We start from the raw sequence: 10,937 nt of genomic DNA on the forward strand, positions 1-10,937 counted from the left end.
TAGAGGAAATATTCTTTGAAGGATTATGATTCGAAGAAAGATGGTTACTGATGACCATTTCTGAGATTAAAAATGGCTACTGATGGCCATGTTTCGAGGATGTTGTTTGAGTTGGAGTGAAGATGGTTAGAATCGGAGCTAATTCGAAGTGAATTATATTTAAGACTTAAACGTTTTTTGCGAAATACGAAGGGTACTGAAGCTTAACGTGTTTTCATGACATTCTCGGTTCTGATCACGTTGCCACGCGTCAAAAGAGGATTCAGGCGGGAGGATTTGAATTTCGAAGTAGTCTGTGTAACCGAATAAGGACAGATGGCATCCCAGGGATTCTTGTGAGCAACGTGGCATCAGATTAGTGTAGGACCGTTAGGGTCGAAATTAGTATAAATAAGGGTCTTAATGTTAGGATTCCGGGTGTTCATTCTGTACAAATCACTCACAAATTACTCAAGTATCAAGTGTTTAGAGAACGAGTTCGGTGAGAAATGTACGTGTGACACCAACACCATTTTAAATACATTTGTATCTTTCTTTATTCAAGTACCTTTTCGTTTCCTTTATTTTCTTTGTTTAACTTTCATTTCGAAGTAACTTTACGTTTCTGCATTTAACATTCTAGCACGTTATATTCTTGCACTTTACATTTATGTAATTTACACGCTTTTATTTATGTTTTCTTTGTCGAAAGTCACATTAACATGTATAACAAGTGTTGTTTCAAGTGAATAGTCATACATCACAAACAAGTTTTCTTGAAGCCAGAACAAACATGAACCAAATCATATCGAAAGACAATTATTTGACTATGTCCTAGGATCAATCTAGTCGATCCTGCGAGTAACCAAAGTATATTTTATAGTTTGGAGGACTAGCGGTTGTTTACCGGAAATCACTGTAAACAAATTGGCACGCCCAGTGGGACGGTGTCAAACAGATTGTTATTAATTGATTGTTTTATTTTGTCTAGAAAATACCAAGACCTTGTATGAACCTTAGGAACGGTAAATTAACCAACAATGCACAACCGATTCCTAAATGAAGGTCCAACTAGAAAATGGTCAATGCGGCCAGTGGAGGGGAGATCAAGATCCCCCACAGGGGTCAGGAACAGTAGCGGCAAATTCTACGCATGTTTCGACTTCCACTCAAGAGGCGCAGGAAATACCGGGTTCGACAGGATCTGCACCCATAGGTAGTTCCCAGGCTGTACCCGAAAATACATCAGGGACAACAGGAACTGTCCCAGTCTCGAGTTCGACTACCGTGCCTCCACTCACAGGCGCAAGCGAGATACCACCTTTCTCGACAAACGCCGCAAATCAGTTATTTACCCCAGGGCCTTCATCCGCTTTCGAAGGTTGGAGACCCAACAACCCATATGGAATGCCATATTCATACATGGTAGGATTACGAGGAACAGGGCCTACATACATTGCGCCTAACCCAACGGTGTTTTCGCCTAATGTCGGTTCGATAGGTCGAAGCGCACAAAACACTGGTTTCTCTGCCCAAATACCTCCTTTAACCACCAATAGTCAAGCGGCATTTCGACAGGAAATGGATGCAAGTAACCATGATATGTTAGGGGTCCTTGCTAGAGAATTAGGGTCGATCTTTAATCCGTTAGCAACAAACATTGCCAGGACTAACCAAGAGAATGTAGAGACATATCAAAAAATATCGTCACAAATAGGACGAATGGTGGATTTCTTAGGAGTCCCGCAAAATAGGCGAAGAAACAACCAATCAACCTATCAGGAAGGGGACCCAGTTCTAGAACAAGTTCAAACCGCAGTACCGCCATCTAGGCCAGCGCCAGTCGAACGAAACCAAGTGGTAGATCTAGAAGCTCAAAATCAAACGACTAACGTTGGTCGACAAGCAATTCCCCAACAACAGCCTAGAGTAGTTGTAGTGGGAAGAGACGAACATCCTGACAAAGTTGTGCATAGGGTTAGGAGAGACAATTTGGCAACAGAAAACAATCTCACTGCCATGATAGAGAGGATAATGGCTAACAATGGCCTTAATACTGGACTTCGACGTCCAAACTACACATCCCCCATACCCAAATATATTATGCAAACAGAATTACCAAGAGGTATCAAGGTACCCAAATTTACGAAGTTTTCAGGGGACACTAGTGAGTCAACGGTGGAACACATAGTCAGATATTTGACGGAAGCAGGGGATCTAGCAGGGAACGAGGATTTAAGAATTAAATACTTCCCTAGTTCACTAATAAAAAATTCTTTTGTTTGGTTCACTACCTTACCCCCAAATTCCATAGACGTATGGGCACACTTGGATAGATTATTCCATGAACAATTCTATATGGGTCAAACCAAGATAAGTCTGAAAGAATTGGCTAGCATCAAGAGGAAGTTCACGGAGCCTATAGATGATTACTTAAACAGGTTCCGTTTGTTGAAATCAAGATGCTTCACGGTTATCCCAGAACATGAATTAGTCGAAATGGCTGCAGGCGGTCTAGATTATTCAATCAGAAAGAAACTAGATACCCAATACCTAAGGGATATGGCCCAATTGGCAGAAAGAGTTCGACAAGTCGAACGACTAAAAGCAGAAAAGGCCAGAGCAAATAAAAGTTACAAGAAGGAGATGGTAGCATACATTGAAGCTGAAGACGTTGACGACGAATCTTTCAAAGATTCATACAGCGTGGAAGAGGTCGAAATAGATCTAGCTGAATTAAAAGAAGCACTGCCTTATTCTTGCAAATTGCTCACCCCTTCTAATGGAAAAAATCCAGTAGAGAATGATAAAAGCGATATATTTCCTAAGAAAACTTATACATTTGACGTCACTAAATGTGACGAAATATTTGATTTGTTAGTAAAAGATGGCCAGATGATAGTGCCTCCCAATTCAAAAATTCCTCCGTTAGAACAACGGAAGAAGCAAGGTTTTTGCAAATATCACGGTTTTTTAGGCCATAAAACTTCACAATGTTTTCTTTTCAGGGATCTAATTCAGAATGCTATCAAGGATGGACGTCTGAAATTCGCTGATAAAACCAAGAATCATATGAAGGTTGACACAGACCCTTTGAGTGTTGCTGACACTAACCTGTGTGAACCACTTGACGTCAACATGGTGGAAGTATCTGAAATTGATGTTGCTGAATCGGAGATAATTTCAACTGGAAAGCAGGCTACTGAAAGCCTAAATGACAATACAGTCTTCAATACTGATGTTGAAGAATCCCTTGATGCAGAGATGACTGAAGATCTGAAAGGGAAAACTAGCGAGGCCACTGAAGACCTCAGGGCGAAACTTCAGCAGATACATATTTCTGAAGCTCCTCCGGCAGTTGTTAACATGGTCAATGTTAGGCGGCCTTTATCTGAAATAGAAGAACTAGAAAAGTGGCTGATAAGGGAGAAAGGAAACATTGAAATCCCACCAAGAGGGGAGAGTCTGAAAGATTATCTTTGGAATTGTCATGAGAAAAATGGTGGAAAAATGCTGATGTGCCAAAGGTGTTTAATTATGCTAAATCGAAGGGTTCAAGCCAATTTTGAGAGGGCCCTACGAGAAAGAATGGAACAACCATGGAGAGGAGGAAACCTATTGCTAAAAGTATACCCAAGGACTGAAGAAAGCTTAGTAGGATTCTTGGTCAAATGTCACAAAGAAAACACTGAGGTTGCATTGTCCCCCAGATGTGGAGCAGTCTATGACGAACTACTAGCACGATCATTCAAAAGAGTATATTTCTACATGGGTCGAGAAACTCAGGGACTTCGTCCCAACATGTATGTGTTCGATAACTGGACCCCATCAAAAAGGCATGACAACCCGCACCCTAGAGCTCGAAGGGTCACATTCAAAATCCCCGCAGATATACCTAGGGACAGATGGATGCAAGTTGGTGCGAGGACCAACAAGTGGCGAAGTTGGGACCAAGGGGGAAGAACTGCAATGGCATATAGGAAGCAGTTTCAGACCTCAAATCGAGAGATGTACAGGTTGGAGAATTACAAAGGCAAAAATCCTATGTCTAGATCCCAATGGAGAAGGCACTAGAGGATGAAGAAGGCCCAAAGGGAATATAAACCAAAGGAGGTCGGAGAGTCTAGTAGTAACCAAATCCCAACGCAGGGGGCAAGGACAAGTAAACCTCCAGTGGAACGCAGGTTGTTCGATTCTGAAAATGAGAAAGAAGAAGAAAAGATGCATTCCAGTCCATGGAAAGAAGAGGATAGGATGAAAAATGATTTCGACTCAGACGGAGTATCATCTATAAACCTCAATTGCAATGTTATGTCAGTACTCCCTCATGAGTTTAATCAAGAGAAAGAAGCTGAAGATTGTGAGGAAGTTGATGCGGAAGAGATGGCTAGACACAGACCTGTGTGTTATTATGTGCTAAACAACGGGGCAGTTGAAGAACAAAATGCCTTCTTCGAGAGGCCTGATGAAGGTATGAGAAACCATCTAAAACCACTCTACATAAGGGCTAAGATTGAAAATGTTGGCATTAACAAAGTCCTAGTAGATGGGGGGGGGGGGGGCAGCGGTGAACCTAATGCCCCAATACATGTTGAAGAGAATTGGTATGTTGGATACTGATATAAGGCCACATAACATGGTCTTGTCTAACTATGAAGGCAAAATAGGGCAAACTTTAGGAGTCATTCAAGTGAATTTAACCGTGGGTTCGGTCACAAGGCCAACGATGTTCATGGTGATACCAGCAAAGGCGAATTACAGTCTTTTGCTAGGAAGAGAGTGGATCCATGGAGTTGCTGCAGTGCCTTTGACAATGCATCAAAGATTAACCATTTGGAGGGAAGATGGCATAGTAGAAAACATCGAAGGAGATCAGAGTTACTACATGGCCGAAGTTAATCAAGTCAATAAAACCAGTTTCGACAGGAACTTGGCGAACATAGGACCTTGCCATGCTGCTGAAGATATATACACTCCGAACAAGAATGCTCTATACTATTTGTCTTTACACCCAAATGGATTCCAATGGAATAGAGAAATAATGGACGGTCCAGAAGATACCGCACCAATAGACCATTTGCCAACGATACGGCCAACAGGCTGGGATGACGACGTTGATGATGTCTGAATCATCTTTCTTCGAAAGGATTTCGGCTTACATAGCCGAAAACAAAAGAAAGATGGCTCTCGAAGCCGAATTATCAAACATGACTATCGATACAATTTAAAGAGAGGCAGAAACGACGGGTTCTAGGGTACATTCGATCCCGCAATTCCCTGAAGACACAGTTCAAGCCGAAAAGATCTCAGGTGAAGAGTTGAGTCAAAGGCTGAACGCAATCTACGATGAAGAACCCTTGGGATTCGAGAAAGACCCAATAGCGTCAAATATAAAAATGTTAGCCCAAGATCCACTCGAAGAAGTAAATCTTGGAGATGGAGCTCAGAAGAGGGTAACATACGTCAGTGCAAAATTAGAGCCAGCTTTGAAATCAAGAGTCATCGCGTTATTAAAAGAAAACAAAGATTGCTTCGCATGGGATTACGATGAGATGCCTGGTTTAGGGCGAGATTTGGTCGAATTAAAGCTGCCCATAAAGGAAGGGAAAAAGCCCATCAAGCAAACTCCTAGAAGGTTCGCACCGGAGATTCATTCGAAGATCAAAGCAGAGGTCGAAAGACTTCTACGATGCAAGTTCATCAGAACTACAAGGTATGTTGAATGGATTGCTAATATTGTGCCAGTTATTAAAAAGAATGGTTCATTAAGAGTATGCATAGATTTTCGTGATCTGAATGCAGCAACGCCTAAGGATGAATATCCCATGCCTGTGGCAGATATGCTAGTAGATTCAGCCGCAGGCTTCGAATACCTAAGTATGTTGGATGGATATTCTGTGTATAACCAGATCTTCATTGCAGAAGAAGATGTGTCCAAAACAGCTTTTCGTTGCCCAGGGGCAATAGGCACCTAGGAATGGGTTGTAATGCCTTTTGGTCTAAAAATGCTGGGGCAACTTATCAAAGAGCGATGAATTCTATATTCCTTGATTTTATAGAAACTTTCATGCAAATATACATAGATGACATTGTTGTAAAGTCTGTTTCAGATTATAGTCATCTTGACCATCTGAGCCAATCATTCGAAAGAATGAGAAAACATGGCTTAAAGATGAATCCCCTTAAATGTCCTTTCTTTGTGCAGGCTGGAGATTTCCTGGGCTTCGTAGTCCACAAAAAAGGAATAGAAATTAATCAGAATAAAACAAAGGCTATTATGGAAACAAAGCCTCCATCCACGAAGAAAGAACTACAGTCTTTACTAGGAAAGATAAACTTCTTGAGAAGATTCATCTCTAACTTAAGTGGATGCACGCAAGCTTTTTCTCCCTTACTTCGACTCAAGCAAGGAAGGTTTGAATGGCATGCTGAACATCAGGAAGCTTTTGAAAAAATCAAGCAATACTTGATGCATCCACCAATATTATCTCCCCCAAATGGGAAGAAGCACATGCGCCTATATATTTCAGTTTCAGATAATACAATAGGTAGCATGTTAGCTCAAGAAGACGACAATGGCATCGAAAGAGCCATTTATTACTTAAGCAGAGTACTCAATGATGCAGAGACTAGGTATAGCGCAATAGAAAAACTCTGTCTTTGTTTATATTTCTCTTGTATCAAACTCAAATATTATAGAAAGCCAGTTGATGTTTATGTTTCATCTCATTGCAATGTTATTAAACATATGCTATCAAAACCAATATTGCATAGTCGAATTGGCAAGTGGGCTTTGGCCCTTACTGAGTACTCTTTGATATTTCAACCCCTTAAAGCAATGAAAGGTCAGATCGTATCAGACTTCATTGTTGACCATGCAGTGGTTGAGAACCCTCAACAATATGTAGAATTGAAGCCTTGGAAGTTATACTTTGATGGTTCAACCCATAAAGAAGGAACCGGCGTTGGAATACTAATAATTTCTCCTGATGGAATTCCAACAAAGCTCAAGTACAAGATTGAAGGTCCCTTATGCTCTAACAACGAAGCTGAATACGAAGCACTGATCGCTGGACTTGAAGCTTTGTTAGAATTGGGGGCAACCAGAGTCGAAATTAAAGGAGACTCCGAACTAGTGATTAAGCAATTGACGAAAGAATACAAATGTATCAAAGAAAATTTGATCATGTATTTTGTCATAGCAAATAGGATGCTTAAAAAATTCGAATATGTGGAGTTAAATCACGTCTCAAGGTTAAATAATCAAGAAGCGAATGATTTGGCGCAACTAGCCTTAGGATACAGGGTATCAAAAGAAAAGCTAGAGGAACTGATCGAAGTAAGAGGCAAGGCAATGGCCACCAAGCTTTCCCCAAGTGATCTAGAGAACTCACAGTTAGGTTTCGCTAACAAAGAAGAGTTCGAAGTTTTAAATATAGACTCTTTAGCAGACACAAATTGGAGGAGTCCAATTGTGAACTACTTAAAAGATCCTTCGACAGACACGGAAAGAAAGGTAAAGTATCGTGCCTTATCATACTTCCTGATGGGAAACGAATTGTTTAAGAAAACTCCTGAAGGAGTTTTGCTAATGTGTCTGGGTGAAGCGGAAGCATATTTGGCTCTCTCAAATGTACATAGCGGAGCATGTGGTGCACACCAAGCGGGGCACAAAATGAAATGGCTTTTGTTTCGATATGGAATGTATTGGCCCTCTATGTTAAAAGATTGCATAGAATTTGCAAAAGGATGTCAAGAATGTCAAGAACATGCAGGTATTCAACATGCTCCTGCAAATGAATTAAATTCAATAATAAAACCATGGCCTTTTAGAGGTTGGGCACTAGACTTAATTGGGGAAATTCACCCCAAGTCTTCTAAAGGTCAGAGATATATCTTGGTAGGAATAGACTACTTCACAAAATGGGTCGAAGCGATACCACTTGCAAACATGGATCAGGAGGCTGTGATTGAGTTCATTCAAAGACACATTATATACAGATTCGGAATCCCGGAAAGTATAACCACAGATCAAGGATCAGTGTTTACTGGGCGAAAGATGCAAGATTTCGCCAGAGAAATGGGGTTCAAGTTGTTTACTTCTACACCTTACTACGCTCAGGCAAATGGACAAGTTGAAGCATCAAATAAGATAATAATTGGTCTCATAAAGAAACACGTAGGGAAAAAACCTAAGAGTTGGCATAAAACTCTAGACCAAGCACTCTAGGCCTGTCGAACGTCGCCAAAAGAAGCTACAAACACTACACCTTTCCAATTGACGTTCGGACACGATGCAGTGCTCCCAGTTGAGATATACTTGCAATCAGTCCGGATCCAAAGACAGGCAGAAATTCTACCAAACATATATTGGGAATTGATGATGAACAAATTGATGGATTTGGACGAAGACAGACTTCGAGCGTTGGAAATGATAAAAAGACAAAAAGAAAGGGTATCCAGAGCATATAATAAAAAGGTGAAAGCTAAAACATTTATTAATAATGACTTGGTTTGGAAAGTTATTTTGCCTATAGATCGAAAGAATCAGGTTTTAGGCAAATGGTCCCCACACTGGGAAGGACCCTTTCGAATTTTAAAAGTATTCTCAAATAACGCTTATGAGATAGAAGAGTTGGCAGAAGATCGCAGGATCTTAAGAGTGAACGGGAAGTATCTGAAAAGATACAAACCAAGCATGCACAAAGTAAAAATTGTAAAAACGTAGATATTCAAAGTATGCTACGTAGGCCAAAATGGTTGAACAAGCACCAAAATGGCTTCGTGTTCAAGCAAGATATGTGGTAAATAAAGTAAGAAGACAAAAGCAATGTCAAAATATATTTCATTAAGATTAGAAGAGTACATTCATTCTGGAAAATTGTGTTTCCACAAACAACAAAGGCTACAGAAATAGAAGCATACTAGAGGCTATCAAAAGGAGCATTAAAAAATTTTGGACAATAAAACTAAGACCTATAACACCTCCATCAAAGCCTCAAACAACGCACCCTCTAGTTGATCCTTGTTCTATACCTTCCAAAGATAGCAGAACAAGCTTTCTGCTTCGAATAGATCTAAAGATCCTGACTTACGCATTCTTCTCACTACACCTTTTTTTAGAAACATGTAGAACAGCAACCTTCCATAAGGAAGACATGTCACTACGCCTTGACGAGAGGCGGCCATAGCAACAGCTTCGACAAGCTGCTTTAAGATCAGCAGCGGAAAGTTGATTTTTCTTCCCCGGAGAGCACAGAGTATGAACTCCAGATCTTCCACCATGATGCTGTCTTGATCATGGTTTCGTGGACGAAATTTGCCCACTAAAAGTTGGTGCCAAATCCTAATGATCTTAGCGCTAATGGGATCATTAGCCATGAGGGACCTCAAGACATCAGAGGTAGTCATATTAATGGTGTTATCATCAAACGCTTCTCCAAAATTATCACACATCAGCAGTTCAGAGATGGTTGAGGGAGTAATGGTAATATGAGCCCTTCGAACCTGAGACACGATGGTGATTCTCCCTTCTGGATCTATGCGGAGGGACGCAAACATCCAGAAATCTGCCAGCATGTTAGGATAAACGGACCCCTCCAGGATTTCCTGGTAAAACTGGAGTTGTTGGTCAGCAAAGAGTACGCCAATATTGATGCGGTTTTCATCGAACTCCTCCTCAGAGAGTTTGAATTCCTTTTTAATGCAGGACCAGTTGGTAACGTAAGTCAAAGGTTGCGCCATTTTGAGGATGAAAGTACAAGAGGTTCTATCAAACTCTGTATTTGAGAAAGTATAAGGGGAAGAAAGGAAACTTTGATAAGAGTTTCGTGAGAGAATGAAAGAATGAGTAGAATGCTAAGCCTTATATAGAAAACGTTGGCCATAAAAGAACGGTTTATCTTTTAAGTGTTGATTGGACTGCGTTTGGTATCCCCAAGAGAAGTGATGGCCTCCGCCGTTTCCCACCTTGGAAGTTGGAGTGTAATCATTTTGAAAACTAATACACGCACGTCTCAAATAGATGTTTTGGAAAAGTGATGTCATCATTTAATGATGGTTACGGCTAGGGAAGTGGAAACGTCAAGTCTAGGCTTGAGAGGCTGCGAAGAGTAATCATGTCACGTGGGTACATTATTAAAATCATTATGATAATAAAAATAAATTTTTGACAATTTTTAGGAATTGTTAAAACGCTACTCGTGACAATTACAGAATCTGATGTATGGAAAATGGGAAGACAAAACTGCATATACATTCCTGGGGAAGTTTGATTACAAAATAAAAACTAAGTACGAAACGCAGAAGGATAGTAAAAGGTTCAAAGTAATTAATTAAAGTCCCTAGGAAGGTTATCTTTCATCTTCGAATATTGAGTTTCCCATAAAGACATACGACGTTCGATTAATGCCTGTTGTCTTTTTAGTTCCTCAATTACTGGCACTAGCTTCTGTGCAGTCTCGAAGTGTTGAATCCTTAACTGCGCCACTTCAGTCAATTCTTCCTGATGAGTTTGTTGGATTGCTTCCTGACGAGACTGGGCTTTCTTTATCTTCTCTTCGAGGAGTTTAATTTCTTGTTTCCAGGACTCGATATTCGCTTCACAAGCTTCATATTCTTTCTGGTTCTTCGAACGTTCAAGCTTAAGGGCGTCAGCCTTTGTTGTTGCATCATTTGCAGCTTTCCATGAAGTCACCTTTGTTGTGAGTTATTCGTCAACATTTATTTTTCGAAGAATGTCAGATTGAAGCTGATCGATCAGAGAACTCAGCGAAACAATCACTTGTGAAACTTCCTCTGAGACAAGAAGTAAATCCACTTTCTTCAAAAGATTGTTCAAGCTATAACAGCTAGTGGAATCCTTGCTTAGAACTTCAATGAGGTTGGTATCAAAGAACTTCTCCCTTATTTGATGAAGGAGGTTAGGAATATCATTCTTGTCACCGCTCCCTGCCAGG

Source organism: Vicia villosa, unplaced genomic scaffold (assembly GCF_029867415.1).
Source record: "Vicia villosa cultivar HV-30 ecotype Madison, WI unplaced genomic scaffold, Vvil1.0 ctg.002818F_1_1, whole genome shotgun sequence".
In the NCBI taxonomy this organism is placed as follows: domain Eukaryota; kingdom Viridiplantae; phylum Streptophyta; class Magnoliopsida; order Fabales; family Fabaceae; genus Vicia; species Vicia villosa.